The sequence below is a fragment of the Brachycentrus maculatus genome, unplaced genomic scaffold (assembly GCF_059751285.1).
Source record: "Brachycentrus maculatus isolate JH-2025_06_01 unplaced genomic scaffold, ASM5975128v1 h1tg000102l, whole genome shotgun sequence".
NCBI classification, from domain to species: domain Eukaryota; kingdom Metazoa; phylum Arthropoda; class Insecta; order Trichoptera; family Brachycentridae; genus Brachycentrus; species Brachycentrus maculatus.
Window position 1 is genome coordinate 685,001 of NW_028280856.1, and position 23,812 is coordinate 708,812.

The 23,812-nt window shown below is 31.3% G+C and overlaps 1 protein-coding gene across 4 annotated transcripts in view; it reads right to left on the minus strand.

Moving 5' to 3' along the window:
* Window positions 1-23,812, minus strand: part of cpx (synaptic transmission protein complexin) — a 561,632-nt gene that overhangs the window by 446,121 nt on the left and 91,699 nt on the right. The gene's annotated exons all lie outside the window — the stretch shown is intronic.

Here is a 23,812-nt window from a genome sequence, read left to right on the forward strand (position 1 = left end):
TAACGATCAAGATAACACTGCTTCAATATGATGCAGTGCCCTATGCACCATTTGGTGCGGAAAATGGTTAGAAGAAGAAGAAGAACGATGAATGATAAAGTGAGTGTTAAAAATCAAGAAAGAGAAACTGACAGTACACAACGGAGCTCTGGTTCTTGCAGAAGGGTAAATCTTATGTTTATCCTCCTTTATAAGTTATATTAAAAAATGATATTTACAGATAAACAACAAATATCCGACATCTGTTATCGAAAGGGCGAAAAGGCAAAATTACCAAATTGATATTGTTTACGTTTCGAAATCGGAGAAAAACATATCATAATATTGTTTGTTCCAAAAGTAAGAATAACTGCGTCACTTACCCCGCCCAGGGTTGGAGATGTTTGATAAGGGTGGGTGCTTCTCGTGCGAGTGACAGTCGGAGAACTTTCTCGAGAAAAGGGGGTTGGAAATCGAGAAAATACATATTGCCAACAAATACAATACACATGTTCTAGTTCAAAATTGTAGAACACAATAAACAATTTGCGCCGAGCAACGGGTATGGATATTTCAGCGGCTTCAGCAGGAAAACTTTTCAAAAGCTCTATCATAATATCAAAAGCACACTCTTGTCGGTTTTAAGAAGAAAACGTCTGAAAATCATCATTTTTGAAATTTCAAAAAATTCTTTCAATCGATATCGTAGGTGGTAGTGTCGGATAGTGGTCCAGTGGTTAGTGTCGCGGGCTCTTGTTTCTCGGTTCGAATCCACTATACCAATTTGATACCTATTTCTAAAAATGAGCTAGTATTTTTGTAAATAATAAAAAGACAAATATTTCACAGGTTAGTTTCGAGAACTACAGATCTTCAGGTAAACATACAAAACTGAGGTTTTAATTTTAATTTATTATGAAAGTAATTCTTCAATAATGAATAAAATAATTCTCGCTTTTAAGACACTGGTTCCCATTATTTTAAGCCTTATAATTTATAACCTTATTAATGCAGTATTTTTGGATTTCGCTTCTAGCGTTAATCTAATTCCTTCCTTCTTTTCCATTTAAACCATGTTGGTGTATCATTATTACATATTTTTTGTTTTGTTTTTTATATCATTATATATTTCAATTGATATCATTTGTTTATTTTTAAGTGCTTTTTTTCATAACCGACGGAAAAATGAATTCATTCGACTGGAATAAAAAATTATAAGAAAAAAACTTCAGCTACATCATAATTCAGAATCAGAGAAAACGGTTGATTTTCTCTCATAGTTTGAAGTGAAATCATTCTATTTTACATCCCACAGGATTTAAAAGGAAATTGGAGGTAATGGCAGCTCACAAAGACAAACGGAGGCTATGAACGCGTCAAAGGACTACTGAAAAAGGCTTCAAATGAACGGGTAGTATGGTAATTGAAATCCTGGAGAGAGATAGACATATATTCAAATATAATTCATTTGAATTGCAGATTATTTTACGCAATCGATAAAAATATTTCATTTTAAATTTACATGATTTATGTTAATTTTGTCTTTCGTAAATTCATTTTCAATACCCCGATGGAGACCAAGAATAATTTTGTGGGAAAGCAATGATAATAATTATCAATATAAATCCAACTGGGATTGTAAATATAAAAATTTAAATTGTTTCATACTTAAATATTTCCAAAAATAAAAATAGTATTACGATATTTCTTATGTTTTTACATACCTGGAAAAAGTATTTCATTTAAAAAAAATATTTATTTTGTATAAAATATACATCTTTGATAGATAATATTACAAATACTTAAGTTATTTTATCCAAAGAACAATTATTGGATCAGGTTCGGACCCATAAACTATCTGAGCCTGTGACACTAACACGAGACCACAAACCGACACATGTATTTTTTTAAAATTATATTTAACATGATAAATGCCACTATTTTTTAATTATATAGAATCCATTGAAATCACAAAAAAATATATGAAGTAGTGGTATTTACCAAGTGAAACTAAATTTAAAAATGGTTTGATTTTACTACAAAATGACTGCCGAAACACTAAATGAAAATTTATAATATAATTAATTGGTCAATAAAAAGCATTCAATGTGGTCTGTGAGACCAAATATCTATGGTAAAGGTTAAAAATAAAAATATTATCAATAAAGAAATCCTATTATTGTAATATTCGGAATGAATTGTTTATGAGCGCCGATTGGTCAAATTAACAAGGAAAATTATTCCCTTCAGTAAATGTAATAATTCCATATTAATATAATTTCCGGTAATTAATTATTTTTTTCTCCGTACAACATCGCCGGATTTCATTTTTCGACAGATATTGTGTTTGCCCAAGACGGAGAAAATATTTTCATCTGAGCATATCGTTTTAATTTCCGTCAAAAAATATATCCAATTTTCTTAAACGAAAAAGACGGCAACTTACTTTTAATATCAAATGTAGCAGGAAATATAATACCCCGAGAATGACGGGATCATGTTACCTTAATATCTGAAACAAAATTAGATAATGTCAGAATTTATTTAACACATTACAAATACATAATTTAAAAAATAACGATTAAACTAACTTATTAACTAACCGTACTTGTCCGCCTCCGTAGTGTAATGGTCAGCATGCTCGCCTACCGTTCTGGAGGTCCCGGGTTCGATTGCCAGGGGGGTTTAATAAATATAAGTGATTTTTGCACTCTAATATTTATTCAATATTACACTGGACTGGTACCTGAAGTGGAGGGCTGATCACCTTTCCTTCATGTGTAATCGATCGAGATAACACTGCGTTTATATGAAACAGTGCCCTATGCACCATTGGGGTGCGGGAAGGGATTATTACTAACTAACTAACTATCACACCGCTTCCCCGCAGGGGTAGGCAGAGAGAATCGAACGCCATCCTACTCTGTCTTTGCAAACATTCTTCGCCTCTTCTAAATTCATGCATCTCCTCATACTTACCAGTCAATTATTACGACTCGGATAGAACATATAAAATTGTTTAATTAAATGAAATTTTCCATCAATAAATCCAGGAGTAACTTTGCGGTAATATATGCCCATTTTTAATTCAAGTTTTGTTTGGTACCACATTCATACTCATTCTCTTTAAGCCTATTGTGACATGTATTTATATACACAGCAACATTTTCAAAATTCAATTACGGTATTTGAAAATGATGTGGAACGCATTAAAATTTTAAGTGGTGGCTTTTACCAAGTAAAACTTTTTTTTATTTATTTGGCAGTCACCTAGTGAAAGAATGTTTCTGCCAGTTTTCAGGCATTTGCTAATATGTCAAATAATTCGGATTCGGATCTAGCATAAAAATAAAAATCTCTCTGGTAAGTAAAAGCTTCCGAAATCCAATCAATGATGGCTTTTGTGAACTCAGTCATGGAACGTCATGAGATTTATCATATTCAAGTAAAGACTTTTTATTATTATTTAGAGCAGCGGTTATAATTCAATAATTTCATCAATTCATTCGGCAGTCACAATTTGGTAAAATCAAAACATTTTTAATTTATAATTTACTAAGTAAATACTTCTAATTATTATAATCTATTGTGACACGTGTTTCGATGTTTGAAAATGGTACAGAATGCATAGAAACACGTGTCGCAAAAGATTGTAATAAATATTGGTATTTTCTAAGTAAAACTTACTATTACACAAAATGAACGATGAATGATAAGAAGAGTATATATATATCATCATACCACAAAGTTATCAATGCTTTCAATATACAAAATATAATAAAAATAATAAAATAAAACCTTTATCCGTATGGTGCATAGGGCACTGTGTCATATAAACGTAGTGTTATATTGATCGTTTTCACATGAAAGAAAGTTGATCAGCCCTCCAGTCCATGGTAATATTGAATAAATATTACAGTGAAAAAATCACTTATAATTATTTTACCCCCCTTGGGAATCGAACCTGGGACCTCCAGAACGGTAGCCGAGCGTGCTGACCATTACACTACGGAGGCGGACAAAATATACAAAATATAAGTAAAACATAAATTTAAAATACTTATAATTCAATTTATTTATTTGTTACACATAAATCGTGCCAATAGAAGTAACGCTATGGATTTTCACCAATCAGCTGATTCGAGATAGGAAGAGAAAATATTTCCTTACATACAGCATAGTATGGAGTTACTTCATCGGACAGTTAATTGATATTTGATATCATAGCTTCTGGAGGAAATATACCAGATATTCCGTATCTGAGTTCTTGGCAGCATGGCATTGTGTTCTATTACGACGTTTGTATCTCCAATTATTTCGGAGCCAGATGCTGAGATGCTCGTACATAAAGGTTCGGTTCATTACTTATTTGAAAAAAAAATAGCAAAACTGTCTTAGCAATGAAATAAAATTTATTTTTTGATTTAGCTTAAAATCATATATTCACATAAAAATTCTCAATAAAAATAAAATCAATTATTTTTTTATTATATTTTTTTTTTGAAAAATCCAAATTAAATTGAAAAATTATCGCTTTTTCATACGACAGATGAATTAGTGATAAAATGCCAATATTTTTAACACTGGATAGTATATTTCGTAAATTCTGTTATTTATCAAAAAATTATTTTCTAAATATACAGTAAACATTTTCAATCATTGATGAGAATATTTGTAGTTCTCAAAGCTTGGCGTGCTAAAATTAATGAATAAATATCTGGCCTTTTACAGGATACCATTTTCAAATCACATTATTTTTGGTCAAAAAAATTCAATCAAAGCGATATTAAAAATAGAGATAGAAATTTTATTTGAAGAGGGACGTTACAATTTTCATATTTTCACAACCCTAAAATTTGTATTTTACACATTTTTTATTTAAACATTTTTATCATCATGTTTTCAACTTTGTGGAATACAAAGTTAATCCCAAATCAATCAAAAATATCTATGAGATGTGTCGAAATATGTCTTTGGACTTAAACCAGCCTTTGGCAGGTCGTAACAGTCCCTATCAATACCCAAACTTCCAAATTGTCCGTCATCTTTGTTGAGATGTCTATACAGTGAGAATAAATTATAATGACGATTAAGGTTTTAACATTTTTTAGTTGGTTAAATTGACGTAGATTTCAGAAGAAAAAATTATAATAATTTAGGATTTTGGGAAAAGGTAGATTGATATTACTATTACATTTGTAAAATATTTAAATGTGAGCAACTGCTCAGTAAAAAAAGGTTTTTCATCTCACCAATAGATTGGTGAGATGGCCTCTATTGAAATTCTAGTGATTCAAGAACAATGTTTTGAAATTGGATCATATATATAGAACTTCCGAAACTTTTAATACTGTGGTTGTCAATTAAATAAGAAGTTACAAGAATTTGAGTTTTGTGGTTGTGTCAATCATGGTGAGCATTGATAAATGTTACACGTGTGTTAAATTATCACTAAAACCAGCCTATGACGGTCGTAAGCCCCGTAAATGCCCAGACTTCCATAATTTTCTTCATTTATGTTGAGATGTCAAAAAATAATTAAAAAAACAACTAATTGGAGATAATCCAGGTAAGTGAACCAGTATTTGGACACACTCAAAATTTTGTAAATAATATACTTACCATTTTTTTTTTTTAACATCTCATCAAAGATGAAGAAGAATATGGAAGTCTGGGCATTTACGGGGCTGACGACCGTCATAGGCTGGTTAAAGTGTTACATTCACCAATTCTACCCATTATTATTCTTATTAATATTCTTCTTCATCTTGATGAGATGTCAAAAAAATTATATGAAAATAACTCCTGTGGAGATAATCCAAATTTTGTGAGCAAGTATTTGTACACACTCAAAATGTTATGAATAATATTCTTATCACTTGAAGTAAAAAAATTGTAAAATATTTTTCCTTCTTACTTCTAACTTGGTTCTAACTTTTGTGGTAACTTGACACCACCATTACAAAAATAATCTCCGTCCTTGGATACCAATCAATCTCGGAGTTTTCTTATTTATCGTCGACTTTGGTTTTTCTCCTCTTTCTCATACCGTTTTATAGATTTTCAGCATCGCATCGGCGGAGATACGAAGAAACCCTAGAACATGGGTGGCCAACATTTTCAGTAGCCGGGCCAGATTTTAGAAATGAGATATCTTACCGGGCCGTCAAACAAAAAAGCAAACAACATATATATATATATATATATATATATATATATATATATATATATATATATATATATATATATATATATATATATATATATATAATATATATATATATATATATATATATATATATATATATACATATATATATATATTTATATGTTTTTATATATATAAATATATATATGTAAATACTACTACTACTACTATCATCACGCCGTTTCTCCGCAGGGGTAGGCAGAGAGGATGGAACGCCACACTCTTCTGTCCTGACATACACTCCTCGCCTCCTTCACATCCATACATCTAGTCATACATGCCCTCCGATTACGCAGACTTTTGATATATATATATATATATATATATATATATATATATATATATATATATATATATATATATATATATATATATATATAATATATATTTTTATATATCTATATATATATATATATATATATATATATATATATATATATATATATATATATATATATATATATATATATATATTAACATATGTATGAGTTACTTTATTTGGTGCTTTTCTAACTTATTTGCATATTAAGCCTCGTAATGCTGTTTAATGATACACTATTTCAATATAGAAACAGAATCATAGCATGTTGTTTTTTTTTTTTTTTAATCCACGAAAAAATAGTTAATAGTTAATAATCTAATAAAGAATAAAGTCTACCTGTCTTAAAAACTTGTTCTACTGTTAATCTTCTCTTATTCAATCCAACGTCTTAACTACTTGACGCCATTATGGGTCTTAAAATTGTCAAGATAGTGAAATGTTCCCATATATATGGGATATGATACGAACTACGCACAATGGAATGTTCTTTTGGTGGTTTTGTGTACACTAAAGGAAAAAATGTGTGATTTACTCCGCGGGCCGCGGGTTGGCCACCCTTGTCCTAGAACCTACACTAGCAGCGAAATGGATCTCGAGGGAGATCCCTAACGTTTCAGACCATCCAGCGATCACTCCGCTCACATGGAACGTCACTCTCTATATAATAAAGCATACACACAGACTACGTACATACTCGCTTGTAACTCGGGTTGATCATTATTTTTTAACGCTACAGATACTCTGCGTTCCATGTCAAAAATTATATGATGGTTACGTTAAAATTTTCATTTAAAAAATTGTTATTTAAAAAGTTTTCACTTACATTTTTTAAAGGTAGTATTTATACTTGACAAATTATAGAACTCATACATGTTAGCAGAACGGAACCATTCAGACTGCCACATACGTTTTTTTTATATTTTTTTATTAGGGTTAACAACAGCAACATATCGTAGTTGTACAGGAGACAGTGACCAAATACCAAAAGGTAAAATTTTCAGGAGGGCCATTTAAGACACTTTTGCTTGGCAAGAAAATAAACATCAATTCAGTAAGTCATTTTTAACGATTCAATTTATTATACTTCCGAGTTTAAAATCCTTTGGGGTTTTTTTTAGGGCAATATTAAGCCAGTAAGATATCAAATAGTAAATGATCACGTTTTTGTGAAAATACACATGGTCACTTTCTCCTGTACGAATACGATATGTAAAACAAAACAAAAGATAAACATTAAACAAGCCAATTAAAGTTAACCACAGAAACATAAAAATTAGTACAAAATATTAAGTGGAGATCTAGCAAATAAACACGTATTTATAAGAGAAAATGTGTGTATGAGTGTGTGTGTGTGTGTGTGTGTGTGTGTGTGTGTGTGATATTGATTCCAGTAGGAACATACTTACAATGCAGAGAAGCATAGTTTTTAAAGATCCTGAGATGACAATATGCTCACCATTCGACTTTTCAACACAGATTTTCCGCAATTGAACATGTCAACTTGGCTAAAGCATGAGTTGTACTCACTAGCCATACGAAACATAGGTGAACTCCGCGCATAATTAGTTTAAAGGACAGGTACTCTGAATAAAGATTACACTTTACGGCCAACTTTAAGATAAACGAAACTCGGGCAGACCACCAAAGAAATTGATTGACAGCTGAAAATCGACATCGCAGGAGGCTGATCCCTCTTAAAACAAGCTACAATACCTTTACCAAGCTGAATAAAATATTGAAGATGTAAGATGCATTACTGATTTATGTTACATAATGCATTGAAGGTTTTCAAAATTTTCACATAGTGTGACGGACACGTTCATTAATTTGTGAGTTCTCGGCAGCATCTTTGGTTTATTTGAGTAAACTTTTCCATTCAGCACAGAGCTTATTTAAATATTCGTAAGATCTTCCCCAAATTACTTCACATACTAGGAAACGACTGAAAACATGACCTTTTATGAGATTAAAAATTCTACCAGTCATTTTACTCAAAACATTTAACATTGCATTAAAAACTTTAAAATAACTCCAAATTGGAGAAACGTAGATTTGTGAACAAGGATTTGGACTCATCCAAATGTTGTGTGTACAATATCGCTGACCAGGGGCGTACATTCCATATAGGCAGAAAAGCAGTGCCTATCCTAACTTACCCGCGCGACATTTAAAAACGCAACCAGTACCTATCCTACCTTACTGTGGTGCATGTCCCGCGCATTTACGAACATAGCAGTGTGATGTCACCAAGCTCTTATAATTGAGAGCGAGCCGAGTTTTTTTTGCATTTTTGGACAGTAGATTCTACTTGGTCCAAAAATGCAAAAAAAACGCCAGCCGACCTGTGTCTCGTTGTGACATAATTCTGTTTTATTTTAATAATATATTTGTGAATATCCGTTTAGAATAAAAATCTGTAAATTTTAAATTAATTGTTAACCAAAATCTTTGGTGAAAATAAACGCGGATTTTCAAGTAAGTTCGATTATTTATTCTTTTTTATTTAATATAAATTGCAACCTCTGAGGAGATAGTGGACGTGTGTGCCCGTGATCAGGTCAATTGGGCCATCCACCTACCCACATAACTTAGTAATACCTAGCTTTCTCTACTACCTCCCTCTACTGCCTACCCTTGTAAGTAGTACATAGCTTACCTTACTACCTACCTCTCTTTCTTCTTCTTCTTATTATAGGCCTTGCGGCCTGTTTTTAAGAGGGATTAGCCTCCTATGACGTTGATTCCCAGCTTTCGGCCCATCTCTTTGGTGGTCTGCCCGGGAGTCGTCTACCATGGGGTTGGCCGTACAGTGCGACATGGGGGAGTCTGGATGGTTCCATTCTCCTCACATGCGCATACCATTGTCTTCTTTGTTGCCTTCCCCATCTAACGACATCTTCGATCTCGCATATTTCTCCGATCTTGGCATTTCTGATTCCATCTCGAAGACTCTTGCCTGTTATGCTTCTCAGAGTCTTCATTTCTGACACTCTAAGCGCGTTTTTTTACCTACCTCTCCTACAAACCATAATTAATTATCTGTGCCACTGTCGCTGAAAAATTAGTTTTGCTAGTTAGCAAATTCCAATATTTTTTTAATGTGAAAATTTAATCATGATAAATTCAGTAATGAATTTGATTAATTAATCAATTTGGCTTACCCAATACCGGATTTAATATCATATTTGAAAAGGTTTATACTCTTATGTACTCAAATTTGCGCAATCCTCGGTTCGATTCACATAAATAACTAACTAAATATATAACTTATTGTAATCCAATAAATACGGTCGAACGTAATAGGCTTATCATAACACCAAATTGTAAGTAAATATTACCGAAACATTGTATAATTATCGGCTTGAGGGGTTTAAGCAAGTCTCAAGGTTTAACTTCTTTATAAGAAATAATTTAAAAATTAAAAAAAGATTTTTATTTTTACAATTTATTAACAACATTTTGAGTGTGTCCAAATACTTGTTCACAAAATCTGGATAATCTCCAAAATAAAAATACTGATACTAAATAAAATACAAAATAAAAATAAAAATACAAAATCTGGATTATCTCCAAAATAAAATACAAAAAATACTCCTGTATTTGGAGATAATCCAGATTTTGTGAACAAGTATTTGGACACACTCAAAGTGTTTTAAATTTTTGTTATGTGTTGAAATAAATTATCCGGTCAAATTATAAGCTTAAATAATAAAAATGAAAATGCCATTTTCTGGCGTTTCTCATATGTGTGATTTAAATCCAGGATTCGGAACCCACATACTAATATAAGAGTTTGTGCTTAGTAAAAAGCTTCTTTACATCTCACCAATAGATGTCTCTAGTGAAGTTCTCGTGATTCAAGAACAAGGTTTCTAAATTGGTTCATATATATATATATATATATATATATATATATATATATATATATATATATATATATATATATATATATATATATATATATATATATATATATATATATATATATATATATATATATAGAACTTCCAAGAAATTGAGTAGTGTGGTTGTCAATAATGGGTAGAATTGGTGAATGTTACACGGGTGTGAAGTGATCACTCAGGCCAGCCTATGACGGTCGTCAGCCCCGTAAGTGCCCAGACTTCCATATTCTTCTTCATCTTTAATGAAATGTCAAAAAAATAATATTTATAATTTATATTTGAAGCACTAACTTTGTGATTTTCCATTTTATAATTTAAATGTACAATTACTTTGTTTTGAAATCACTAAAAATATTTAATTTTAACATAATTATAATTTCTACCGGTTTTGAAGCTAACCGCTTCTTTATCAAGACTGATTATCAGTGTAATAATTAAAGATTTATATTGATTTTAAAACAAAGGTACATTTTAATTTTTATTTTTATTTTGACAAATGTCAAGGAGTACATTTACTGTGAAAAACAATATCATTCAAATGGCACCTCGGGAAGATATTTATCGGTTCTCGTTGTAACATGTACTAGATCTTTGAAGCGTCACCATCGTAAAAAATATTATTTATTAGTTTTGTTTGTAAGAACAACGTGAAACTTTATTATGACCTCATGCAATATGCAAGAATGCTCGTACTTGATCATAAAGAGCACTTAGGCAAAGTAATTCCACATTACGGAACATAAAACAATAATGAAGAAAGCTTAAATCATAAATAAATAAGGTGACATGAATGCGAAAATCCAGCTAGAACAATTCTAGTATTTCGTAGTTCAAACGACGAAATCTTAATATACAAAAAAACTAACTAACTAACTAACCATCACGCCGCTTCCCCGTAGGGGTAGGCAGAGAGAATAGAGCGCCACACCACTCTGTTCTTGCAAACATTCTTCGCCTCTTCCACGTTCATGCATCTCCTCATACATACCCGCCGATTATTACGACTCCTAACCTGACCACTTTCAAGTATTTGGCATACCTGATCGTGCCATGTTTTTCTCGGTCTTCCTCTGCTTCTTTTCCCGCTAACATTCGCCTCATAAATTTGTTTTACCGTTCTTTCCTCACTCATTCGTTCTACATGTCCAAACCATCTCAACACACCTTTCTTAATTTTATCGATAATGCTTATTATCTCAGCTTTGCATTCCTTCCTTATTTCACTATTCGTACATCTATCATACATCGTTTTGTCGCACATTCTTCTGAGAGATCGCATTTCGACTGCATGCAGTCTACTTTCATCCTTCTTTTGCCAACTCCATGTTATACATGTATATATTAATAAAGATAAATAATAAATAATGCATAATAATTATCTATGTAACGTGTACTCGATGTTTGAAGCCTTGCCATCGTAAAAAAAATGTCACTTTTGTGTGTTTGAACACATGTCATGTGTGTGTAATGATCGGCACGCTCTGGAGGTCCCAAGTACGATTCCTAGGGGGGTCAAATAAATATAAGTGATTTTTTCGCTGTCATATTTATTCAATATTACCCTGGACTGGTACTTGAGGCGGAGTACTGATCACCTTTTCTTGAGTACTGATCACCATGTTTATATGATGCAGTGCCCTATGCACTATTGGGGTGCGGATAAGGGTTCGAAGATGAAACAAGTGTTTAAACAACGTGAAACCCTGGACTTGCACCCGGAGCGGAAGGCTGGTCACCTTAATTCATGTGTTAACGATCAAGATAATACTACGATTATATGATGCAGTGCCCTATGCACCATTGGTGTACGGATAAGGGTTTTTAGATGTTAGAAAAGTTTAAACAACGTGAAACTATGGACTTGCAGCTGAAGCGGAGGGCTGATTACCTTTCCTTCGTGTGTTAACGATCAAGAGAACACTGCGATTATATGATGCAGCGCCTTTTGCACCATTAGATTGCAAATAATCGTTTGAAGATGAAAGAAGTGTTTAAACAACGTGAAACCATGGACTAATCTCTGAAGCGTAGGATTAATCACCTTGCTTTCCTGTAAGTAACGATCAAGATAACACTGCGTTTTTATGTTGCAGTGCCCTATGCACCATTAGGTTACAAATAAGGGTTTGAAGATGAAAGAAGTGTTTGAACAACGTGAAACCATGGACTAATCTCTGAAGCGTAGGATTAATCACCTTGCCTTCCTGTAAGTAACGAACAAGATAACACTGCATTTTTATATTTCAGTGCCCTATGCACCATTGGGGTGCGGATAAGGGTTTGTAGATGAAAGAAGCGTTTGAATAACGTGAAACTTTATTATGACGTCATACAATATGCAAGAATGTTCGTACTTGATCATAAAGAGCACTTAGGCGGAGTAATTTCGTATTTCGGGACATAAAACAATAATGAAGAAAGCTCCGGGAACGCTCAAGAACGTCACGGGAATTTGTCGAGCATATTGGATTAAAAAAACAATTTCGTCACATATGCTCATAGGTGCGGGGTGCGTTCTGGAAACGATAGAAGCGTGTTAAGTGATTTGTGAAATTTTCGCAGCTTGAAAAATGACGATTTTACTCTTTTTTTTAGTGAATTGAAAGCAACCCTTGAAAAAGGTTCATGCAATACATTAAGGAAAAAAGTTTTTTTTCAGTAAAAAGGGAATATTTTATATTGTTGTACGAGTACTAGCATTATTACTCAACTTTTTATGTACTGTTATGCTTACAATTCATTTGATATTATTAGCACAAATTTGTTTCCACGGAAAAGGGTCTTTATAAATCATTGAGATAAAAACTTTAATTGAGAATATATACGATTAGATTAAATTTTAAAAACAAACATATAGATTTAACTTTAAAAACCAACCTATAACAAGTCGTAAGTCCTGTTTTCAGGACTTACGACTTTAAACAACACTTTTAAGACTATAACATTTACTATTATGTCCATAATAGTCAACTTACTCAAGTATGACGCTTGTTGACTTTGAGAGTTGGTGATCATGGTTTTTTTTATGTATGGTACCTACATGTGTCTGTTTTTTATATTGATATGGTGCATTATTCTGTGACAATTATCAAAGCCTCAAGACATTGCACGTAAACATATCAAAGAAGAAATATGTATGTCTTGACTTAAAAATTGTTGCACAGTATATCCATTGTAGCACAAAATCCATATTAGAAATAAACATACCATATACTCATACCAGTATATGAAGCGAAGATTGCTATGATGATTGCCAACGTTCATCTTCAAGTGACGTCACAAATGAGTAGTATGTTTGTCAATCATGAGTAAAATATTGGATATTACACAATGCATAAAGGGTTCACTTAAACCGGTCAAAGACTGACGTTAACCCTGTGAAAACCTTTAATTATACATGGTATTTCCAACTCTGTGTTATTATCATTCACATAGAGATATCAATAGAAAATTGTAACTCCTATTGGGGTTAAATATAACATTTGCGCACAAATATACCTTCAAAATATTATATAATATAACAAATCGTTTTTACACGTTAAATTTTCATTTGGACAGTCGTTTAACGCATTTAACATATCATGTATTTAATACAATAAATTGATGATGCGAGTTAAATATTTTGTGTAACAAAATATTAACCCATGTAAAATGTTTATTTTAGAGAAATTTTAATGCATTTAGATGTTAAATACAACAAAAGTGTTAATGCATATATCAAATTAAAAATTGAAATTAAAATAATATCTCTTTAAAAAAAGACATTATAAAAAATTACATTATTCAAAATTAAACACTTGTATTAGACCGCCAATGGAGTTTTATTTCACACGACTAGTTTCGAAACAAATGTACATATGTTTTCATCGACACGTGATCACAAAAACTATAAAAATTATTTTGTAATCACCTGTCGATGAAAACATCTTAAATATTCGAAACTAGTTGTATGAATGAGTGATCTAATGCGAGTGTTTAATATTAATAATATTTTTTTTATTCTATGAAGTTAATGCCAAATCAATGAATTACATTTTTTTAAACATATTTTTGCAAGTTTACAATTATGCTTATAAAATGTGTATCCAATAAAATACTCCTGTACCTACTGTCAAATAAAATTAGAGCGCGACCAGCTTTTTTACTTCTTCTGTAATATAATTTATTATTTTACAAGGTCCTTTTTTCGATGGATGCCTTCAATTTTTGTGTACTGCGGTGCTCTTGGCCGCGGGGTTAGGAAGGAGGGTAGAAAAGCGTCGAGTGTTCGAGGGATGAAAAACCTTGGAAATAATGAAAATCTGTAAGTTGTTCGGCCCGGGAGGGGTAGTTGTCACCCTGTCGTAAGTTTAAACAAGAAAAGCTTTCGGAAATGGAGCACGCGGGGCGGTCTGGAGATAGCATTTTCGGATGATTCTCTTGGCTCTAAGAGATGGAAAAAGTGTCTAGTGGATACATGAATTATTATGTGGTTATATAAACGAGAATTCAGTTCATTTTCAGTGAGTCCAAATTTTGTTCACAAATATTTAATTTGATCTACTAAGATTTTTATAGATATCTCAACATAGATGAGGAAGTCTTTGAAGTAAAAATATTAATTTATTATTAGATTAAAACCAATATTTTTAGCTTTTTCACTTTTTTATTTGACCAGCGACCGGGTTTCGTCGTTACCGACATCATCAGACTGGTGAGAGGCTATACAAATTGTTATGTTATATATAAAAGAAGGCAGGAGTTGATAACCATGATTTGATATAATTTTATGAGAAATTAATTTAATTTGAGTGAATTTAAGTATTGTATGATATTAAAAATATTTTTTATAAAGGTTTTTGTGTATTGAAAGCACGATTTTATATAAAGTTATAATAGATTTGCATTTTTTGTAAATGAATTTAAATTACTATTCATTCTTCTGTATGGGGGTTGTTATGAGTTGGGAAGGGTCGCGTAATAAAATATCGATGGACTTAGTGTGTTTGCCGCAGACAGAAGAGCGGTGTTAGTCAAACGGAAGCAATTAAGAACAGGAGATGCTAGAGTGAGGAAAACTTCCAAACCGCGCTTCAAACGTACAGGGAAAATCTATAAAATGAACGCTCATTTCGGAAATGAAACCAGGGAGGTCCAAAGGATGTAAGTGCCGTCTGAATTGCTTAGAGATAATGGAAGAAAAGCATCACATTTTTTTGTATTTTTTAAGGATTTAAATAGAATCTGGTTTGTAATATTGTGTCGCTAATCTTGCCTGCCTCCGTAACGCAATGATTAATTAGTACGTTTAGCTATCTTGCTAAAGGCTCTGGACTCGATTCCCAGAGGGCGGCGAAAATAAATTTTACTCTCCAAAATTCATTTAACATTACCCTGGACTGGTCCCTGAAGCGCAGGAACGTAAACTTTGCCTTGGTATAAATAACGATCAAGATAAAATTGTGTTAAACTGATGCAGTGCCCTATACACCATTGATTGCGGATAAGAGTTAGAAAATTGGAATAAAAGCGTTAATATTTTTTTGTAATTTTAATGATTTAAATAGAATTTGGTTGGCATTACTCTGTCACTTATCTTGTCTACCGCCGTAACGTAATGATTAGCACGTTTAGCTATCCTGCTGAACGCCCCAAGATGAATTTCCAGTGAGGGTGAAGACTAATTTTAGTGATTTTTCACTCTTAAATTTATTTGACATTACCCTGGATTGGAAGCTAAAGCGCAGAACTGATCACCTTGCCTTCATGTAAGTAAATTCAAAATAACGCTGCGTCAATATTATGCATTGCCCTGTGCACCATTGAGTCCGGATAGGGGTTAAAGAAGAAGATGAAATACGTTGTCACTCTTTCTCCATAATCTCTTTTTTTATAATGTCGTCAGTTGTATTTACTAGATTTTAGAATTTCTTTAGTAATTTATAAAACTGTTAATCTACTTCTACTATTGGTACTACCATTACGCCGTCTTACTGCAGGGGTAGGCAAAGAAGGTGAAACGCCACCTAATTTGATTTTACCCAACGTTAAAATAAAAACACGAGATTGTTAGTATGTCTGGGTCATCAATTGTACGTAAGGCACCGAATCCTACATTCTAGCATCATTATCTCAATTTTTACCGAAAGGCACATACCACCTTTTCATCTTCCAGTCTCAACTGTTTGCTCCACATTTTCGGGAAAGTTTCTTGCATAAATTAGCATTACAAAACTCTGCTTTGTTTGCTAAGCCGTTGTTACGTCAAATTATTGATTTCGATATTACAATACACGGTACAATGGTAATTATTATTATAATTTATTTTAGAAACACAAAGTTTGTGACTTTCAATTTTATAATTAAAATGTAACTTTGTTTTAAAATCACATTAAATATTTTATTATAACTTAATTAACTTAATTAATGATTTAAAGTGTATGCAAACCTTTGTTCACCTATGTAGTTTTGTTCACTTAGGAGTTAGATATATTACAATATCTTAACATAGATGGAAAATAATGAAGAAATTTAAGTGTTAAGAATAAGCCTTGTTGCAACCCAAACTTCCATATTCTTATAATACAATTTATATTTGAAGAACAAACTTTATGATTTTCCATTTTATAATTAATATGTAACTTTGTTTTAAAATAACAGAAAATATTTTATTATAACTTAAGTATAATGTCTACCGGTTTCGAAGCTAACCGCTTCTTTGTCAAGACTGATTAATACTAGTCTTGATAAAGACTGATTAATACTATTTTCGATAAGACATTGTAATTAAATATAAATTGTTATTTTAAAACAGAGTTACATTTTAATTATGTAACAACTTTTGTTTTTCAAACATATAAGTAAAGGCAAATTAACCATACTAAAGAATGGTATAACCCTAAATAAAATAAATTATTACGGTTTTCGGCACTAGAACTTATTACTCAGGATCCTGGAAGTATCCTCTCAAAAGTCCCCACCCCTTGAATTATCGCTTCCCTAAATCTATCCCTAACTGTGTAAGTATTTGTTTGTTTTACAAAAAAGACTAAACCGTAAAAAACTATCGAAATCAACATTTTCACAGTCAATTATCTTTTAAATAGGTTTGAACATTCTCTTTTTTTTACAAAAAAATGTTAGATTTGTAATTTTTTTGACATCTCAACATAGATGAAGGAAAATATGAATGTCTGGGCATTTACGACCGTCAGAGGCTGGTTTAAATAAGGAGTTTGGTTTAAATGGTTGTCAATCAAGGGTAAAATTGGTGAATTTTACACGTGTGTAAAGTGATCACTTAAACCAGCCTATGACGGTCACAAGCCCCGTAAATACCCAGACTTCCATATTCTTCTTCATCTTTGATGAGATGTCAAAAAAATTAGATAATTTTTACTTCAAGTGATAAGAATATTATGTATACCATTTTGAGTGTGTACAAATACTTGTTCACAAAATTTGGATTATCTCTAATTACAGGAGTTATTTTCATATTATTTTTTTGACATGTCATCAAAGATTAAGAAAAATATTAATAAGAAAAATAATGGGTAGAATTGGTGAATGTAACACTTAAACCAGCCTATGACGTTCGTCAGCCCCGTAAATGCCCAGACTTCCATATTCTTCTTCATCTTTGATGAGATGTCAAAAAAATGAAAAATAATAAAACAAATAACTGCCATAATTGGAGATAATCCAGATTTGTGAACAAGTATTTGGACACACACAAAATGTTGTATGTAAATCGGGAGTTATTTTCTAAACATAATGTTAAAAAATTACACCAAAATCGGGGTAATCCAGATTTGTGAAGTATTTGGACACACAAAATGTTGTAAATGTTAATAGTATATAACTACTCATCCTAGTGTGGTTGAAACCTAATCCAATAATCCCCATCTCTTCAGCTGTTTCAGATTTTCCCTGCTTAATCTTCTGTGTTATTATTTCATATTTAATATGGCCTGCCTTGCTTTTAGATTTGTGCCAATGAGAAACATTTTTTTATTAAATTCTCAATGGACAAAAATATCGAAATTATTAGTACAAAACCATGATACATGATTTACTTACAACGTAGGTTTGATATTCCCAAGAATAAACAATAAATATGGGAGTCGAACACTGCAATATATATGTAGTTCCGAACATTTTTGATTTGTTGCCGACGAATGTTAGAGGTCAAAATAAAATATGGAACAAAGGCAAAATAAAGGAATAGGTAAATGATCAAGAGTTAATTCTATGAAAATTGTAAAATGTATTTATTCTTAATTTTTCTCTCTTTTTTGTGTGTATATTAGATTAAAATGGTTAAAAACAATTAAAAATGTATTAAAAAAGAACTCCACCGACAAAACACACTAGGTGGCTTGGTGGGTCTCTGCAAAATATATTTTTTAAATATGTACAAAATTGTGACTATAATATCATAAAATATAAACAATTTATGTTACTAAAAAAAATCATAATAATAAAAATTATTAAAATATAAGAGAATTGGGGAAAAACGATCTCAAATATAATACATAATATACATAAATCTCCTATCTGCCGTTATTATCGATGTAAATTAGGGCTTTTAGCACGAACAATGCCGATATACGTATATCCGAATATATAGACAATTGCCTTATTAAATTGGAATCCGACCACCATATGTTATTAAAGGAAGGTTGCGACAAGCGGCCGAGGATGGAATATGATAAATAGATGCTAATTATAGGCCTACGACTAACAACCCCTTGTGCTGGAGGCCGTATTGTGTAACAACGTTACAGGGAGAGGGTGGAACAATCCGCCCTTAGCATATCCTGGGTCTGTCAACACGTGATATTTATTTTTTCATATCATTTATTTTGGATCCCCAAATGGGTTCTATTTTATATATGTCAGGCAGCTGGTTAATTTGAGTATAGGCAATATATTCAGAGGCAATTTATTAAGGGATAACTGGAGAAGAGTCATTCCTTCTGCAAGGGTCACAACCCTCAGCAATGAGGAATAAGACGAAGAAGAAGATAATTTGCGAGTGTGTCATCACAAAAAATCTCGCCTTATAAATATCAAAAATTGAAGTGTGGAAAATACTATTGTGGTTGGTAAAAAAAACCATGAGTACGAAAAAGACGCATAAAGCAGCATCTTTCTGAGGTTGATAGCATGATCTCTAATCCTTGAAGTCTTTCAGAGGTTAAGAGATGTACGGAGGATGGCAGATAAGAAACAGAAGTCGTCTGGACCACCCGCTTGCCTGAGAGATATGGTAGAGGATCAAAGGAGTATAGCTGAGATTTAAAAGATCAGCTTAAGAGTAGCATGCTTTTACTAAGACCCATTAAACATCGATAAAGAGAATCAGAACAGTTGAAGCACTGATTAGACTTGTCCAAGACAGTGTCACATAAGTGATAGTCGACCTCGGTAAAATTGAGAAAACAAATGAAGAAGAAGAACAAAATAAAAAAAAAATTATCGATATGATATTTTCAAAGGTACGATGTTTTTATTCTTTGTCTTTCTAGCTCCTAACTATTGTTTGACAACTCATCAAAGATGAAGAAGAATATGGAAGTCTAGGCATTTACGTGGCTGACGACCGTCATAGGCTGGTTTAAGTGATCACTTTACACACGTGTAACATTCACCAATTCTACCCATTATTGACAACCACACTACTCAAATTCTTGGAAGTTTATATATATATGAACCAATTTAGAAACTTCTTGTTCTTGAATAACGAGAACTTCACTAGAAACATCTATTGGTGAGATTTAAAGAAGCTTTTTTACTAAGCAGAAACTCTTATATTAGTATGTGAGGTCCGAATCCTGGATTATAATCACATACATGAGAAACGCCAGATAATTTCATTTTCATTTTCATTATTTTAGCTTATAATTTGACCAGTTAACTTATTTACAACATTTTGAGTGTGTATAATACTTGTTCACGAATCTGGATTATCTAATATTACAGGAGTTATTTTTCATATTAATATAAAAAAATAACTGCTATAATTGGAGATAATCCAGATTTGTAAACAAGTATTTGGACACACTGAAAATGTTGTAACTAACTAACCATCACAGAAATATTTTTTTTAAATATCTCCCAGGAGGCAATGAGACTGAAAAGGTTGAAACCTCTGGTCTTCATCAGTTTGAGAAACCGGATAATAAAAGTAGCAATATTTTTTATAAAGTAGCTGCCCCACTGGCAGAAGACGCACTTCGCAGCTGGTAATTTTCAATAATAGGTGATTTCTGACAGTGCTCGCGTCGCGCACAAAGTGACAAATGTGTATACCATATATTCCCTTGCGCCTAGCAGCCTTTTGTGAATGACAAAGCTATGAAGCCTTATTGTTATTCCATTGTGTGACGGAATGCAATATCCAGGGGTTGTTCAGCTATTATTAAGGAACTTTTCAGCGCTGAAATGTGCCTTCCATTCTCTAGTCGTCAGAGTATCTATCGCCTATTAATTACAAGGCTTTAATTAAATAAACAATAACTATATATAGTCAACGTGAATGGATAATCAAATAAAATTGTTCACAACATTTTGGGCTGGTCCAAATCCTTGATCACAAATCTAGGTTTCCCCATTTTTATGAGTTAAACGCTCTTATGCTAAATATATATATATATATATATATATATATATATATATATATATATATATATATATATATATATATATATATATATATATATATATATATATATATAATATATATATATATATATATATATATATTATATATATATATATATATATATATATATATATATGTATATATATATATATATATATATATATATATATATATATATATATATATATATATATATATATATATATATATATATATATATATATATATATATATATATATATATATATATATACATATATATATTTATATATATAAATAATGCGATTTCGAGACATTGTACTATAATCACTATTTTTACTAAAGACATCTATTGGTGAGACAAAGAAGCTTTTTTATTGAGCAGAAATTAACAAATGAAAAATAACTACCATAACTGAAGAAAATCCGGATTTGTAAACAATTATTTGGACACACTCAAAATGTTGTTAAAATAAACTTTGTTTAAGCATAAAATTTATTTATTTTCATTACCTAGATGATTTTGAATCCAATTCTAACGAAGTTTTCTCCGTAATTCATCCACAGTAACCCCCGAATTCCAACCCTACAGCCTGAGATGGTTTATTATGCAGTTCTGCATCTGCTAATGCATCTGTTCACTCGAGAGCTTGTGCATGTTGATAACTTCGTAAACGGATTAAGTGTAGACTTATTATAACACCCTTCGGCGGTTCATTGCCTCCGTTTCCAGAATGGAAATGCAACTATTAAACATTAAGCTTGAAATTATTATTCGTTTCATTTTAAAATATCATACAAACGAATCAAAAAACTATTTGCCTTTAATAAAAGATTCGCCATTGAAAAAAAACTGTCAAAATATATTTTCCACCATATTTAAGGATAACATTTAGAGATTGTCTAAATACTGTTTCAATTAAAGAATGAATGTTACACGTCTGTAAAGTGGTCACTTAAACCAGCCTTTGACAGTCGTTAGCCCCATAAATGCCCAGACTTCCTTATTCTTCAACATCTTTGTTGAGATTTCAAAAAAAATGTACAAAATATTTTACTGTGGCAAAAAAAGTTGTTTTGTGTCATTTTACCAAAAATATATTAATATTGTTTTAATGAAAAATTTCAAATTAAGGTTTTAATTTTTTTCTTCTTCTTTTTACAAATCAATTTCAAAATAATACCTAAGTCAAGATTCCCGTTCGCTTATTTGAATCAGATTTACATTCGTTCTGCTTATACGTAAAAAAATATTGTCGAATAAAACCAAACAAAGAATGATACTGTTATAAGCCAAGACATAAGTCATAGAAATAAAAACCTGTCCAAAGTTGTTTAAAGAATATATAGAAAATTTAACTGTTTTGCCGTTGTTTGTAAAAATATGGCATTTTTCAATTTGCATATTCACATTTTTGGCATCGTAAATCTTTGCAGGGAATCTAAAAAAAATGTATTTTTATGGTGTATAAATCTATTTTTACAATAAATCTAAAATATTACTTAAACTGCAAAACAGTACCTACTCGTACCAGTAAAAATATAAAATGAAAACTATGAGCAAAATAAAGACTTGTGACTTATTCCTACTTTTAATAAAAATTTTTATTCCAAAGCTCGTGTTTAACTTTACAAGCTTCTAAGGTTTATATGACATTTACATTATTTAACATACAATTAAAAATAGGAAAATATATTTTTTAAACATATCACAAAACTAAAAATTAAATGAAAATTTTAAAAAATAGTTCCTCCAAAAACTTGAACTGAAAAGAATGAAGGTGATTCAATATACCTAGTACTTGACTTTCCAAGATTGACTTGACTTTAAATTCTTTTGCATTTCAGAATATAATATAAATACAACTACAAAAATATATACAATATAATACAATAAAAAGATCCCACAAAGGCATGGCCTGTGTATGGGTATACATTATATTTTAGGTTATAGTAAAGGGCACTGACAAGAATACAATAGACGTTATCAGAAATAAAATTAGACTAAAAGTGCTTAAATAAACTAAATACAATATTTAATTTTCTTAGAAAAGAAAAAATCAAAAAGATGAAAATGAAAAAAGTTAGAAAATGTGTTCCTACTATATGAGTTATTCGTTTAAAATAAAAATCAACTTATATCTGTTTTTTCAATGAATAATTTAAGCAAAATTTTAAATCGAAACTAACTTCACTGCCTGTATTTGATCTCAACAATACACGCGGTCATTCGTGAAAGCCTGGGTTTAACAGATATCAATTATCAGGTATAGGAAAGACAATGGGGATGGTATGGACGTAGAGAACCTGAACATATAGTAAGCCATGCGATTGCCATGGATCTTCCTCGAAAGATATCCAGAGATATACCAAAAAAATCATTAATGCTACAGTAAGATAACACGATTCGAAGGCATGGTCTATGTGACGTTATCCGTGATAGAAGGACCTTTAAACTGAGAACGAGGAGAGCTGATCCCAACAGTCTACAAAGACGATAAAATGGGATTAAACAAGGAAGAAGATTGATCTCAACGATACAGATGAGTTTCATTAATTGATTCGGCAGCCACTTTGTGGTAAAATCTATCCAATTTAAAGTTAAATTTTAGTTAGTAAATACTACTATTTACTTAAATCTACTGTGACACGTGTTTCGATGCATTCAATGCACATACGGTTTTTGAAAATGATGCGGAATGCTTAGAAACACGTGTCACAATAGATTTTAATAATTAGTGGTATTTATTTAATTTCATTAATTGATTCGGCAT